Source organism: Gossypium hirsutum, chromosome A04, assembly GCF_007990345.1.
Source record: "Gossypium hirsutum isolate 1008001.06 chromosome A04, Gossypium_hirsutum_v2.1, whole genome shotgun sequence".
Lineage (NCBI taxonomy): Eukaryota > Viridiplantae > Streptophyta > Magnoliopsida > Malvales > Malvaceae > Gossypium > Gossypium hirsutum.
In genome coordinates, this window is record NC_053427.1 from 25,883,308 (window position 1) to 25,885,204 (window position 1,897).

Sequence of the window (1,897 nt, forward strand, 5' to 3'; positions counted from 1 at the left end):
ATTCCCTTTCATTATTTTATGCCCATGCTCCTTATTTTATCATACTTCCCATGAAACACTAACTCAACATGTTTATGACATGTTCTTGCCCATCACACTTGGTCTACCATGCTTGTCATGGCCGGCCACTACTAATTAGGGGGGAAATTGACATGCAAGTCCCCCTTTTTATTTCATGCACTAATAGATCCTTATGCTTTGACCTATCACATTTCAAAATTTTCTCACATAAGTCCTATTTACTAAAATTCACCTACAATTAAACAAAATTCAAACACGAAATTTTCACACATGCACATGTACATATAATGAGCATCAATTATGACGGTTAATTATTTTTATGACTCGATTTAGCGGTCCCAAAACCACTTCCCGACTAGGGTCAATTTTGGGCTGTCACACGAAAACACTAAGGTGAGGAACGAGATCACAACTTTCCAACAATTGGATGACGAGTCATTGTATGAGGCTTGGGAGCGATTCAAGGAGTTACTTCATAAGTGTTCCCATCATGGGATTCCTCATTGTATCCAGTTGGAGACATTCTATAATGGTCTCAATGCACATACAAGATTGATGGTAGATGCTTTTGCAAATGGTGAAATTTTGTCTAAGTCTTATAATGATGCTTATGAGATTATGGAGAGGATCGCAAGTAATAACTATTAATGGCCAACAAATCGAACAACTTCAAGAAGACTTGTAGTTAGAGTTCATAAAGTTGACGCACTTCCTTTTTTATCAGATCAGGTATTGTCTATTTCCTCTATGTTAAAACAATTTACTGCTAATAATACTAATAATTTTGTAGCTCAGCCACCTAGTTTGTTTGAAGTAGTTTCTTGTGTGTACTGTGGGGAAGGTCATTCTTTTGAGAATTGTGCATCAAATCTCAAGTTAGTGTATGTGGGGAACCAACATCAAAATAGGAGTGGACAAGGACCCCAGTCCAACTTCTACAATCCTTCATGGCATAATCATCCTAATTTTTCTTGGAGCAACCAAGGAAATGGACCGAACAACAACTTGTTGCAGCATAGACCCAACTAATCTCAAGGGTTTAATCAGCAAGCTCCAAAACTACCTCAAGCTGAAGCATCAAACAATTTGGAGAACTTGTTGAAAGCATACATGGAAAAGAATGACGCTTTGATCCAAAGCCAAGCAGCAACATTGAAAAATTTGGAAAACCAAATAGGTTAGTTAGCTATAGACCTTCATAATAGACTGCAAGGAACCTTGTCGAGTGATACTGAGAATCCAAGAAAATTAGGTAAGGAACATATCAAGGCAGTGGCATTGTGAAGTGGTAAAATTCTGGAACCCCGATTGATTGATGTTGAAGATAAGCCTTTTAAGAAGAATCAACCAGCTATTGAAATTTCTACACCAAAAGAGTTAGAATTTGCAAAGACTGACAAGGTAAATCCTAACTTAGTGAATTCAGATACTTTAACATCTTCTTTGGATATAGATTTACCTACTCTGAAGATTTATCCAATTCAACCGAAAGTCCCATCACCTCCATATCCGTAAAGATTACAGCAACACAAGCAGAAACAAGAGGTGCAATTTAAGAAGTTTTTGGATGTTTTAAAGTAGTTACACATCAATATTCCGTTGTTAGAGGCTTTAGAACAAATGCTAAATTATGTGAAGTTTATAAAGGATATACTGTCCAATAAGAAACGACTGAGTGAGTATGAGACTGTTGCCTTGACAAAGGAGTGCAGTGCGTTCCTGCAGAACAAACTGCCATCGAAATTGAAAGACCTAGAAAGCTTTACTATAAGCTTTGTGTTATTTAAGGGCGAGTATCAACTTAATGCCGAAGTCTAGTTTCAAGATGCTAGGGATAGGTGAAGTAAGACCTACAACTGTGACGCTTCAGCTAGGG

The 1,897-nt window shown here is 37.4% G+C and overlaps 1 non-coding gene across 1 annotated transcript; it reads right to left on the reverse strand.

Moving 5' to 3' along the window:
* Window positions 1-411: 411 nt before the first annotated feature.
* Window positions 412-518, reverse strand: LOC121228447 (small nucleolar RNA R71). The gene has a single exon (XR_005926023.1). It is a non-coding gene; the product is annotated as a small nucleolar RNA R71 (small nucleolar RNA).
* Window positions 519-1,897: the final 1,379 nt, after the last annotated feature.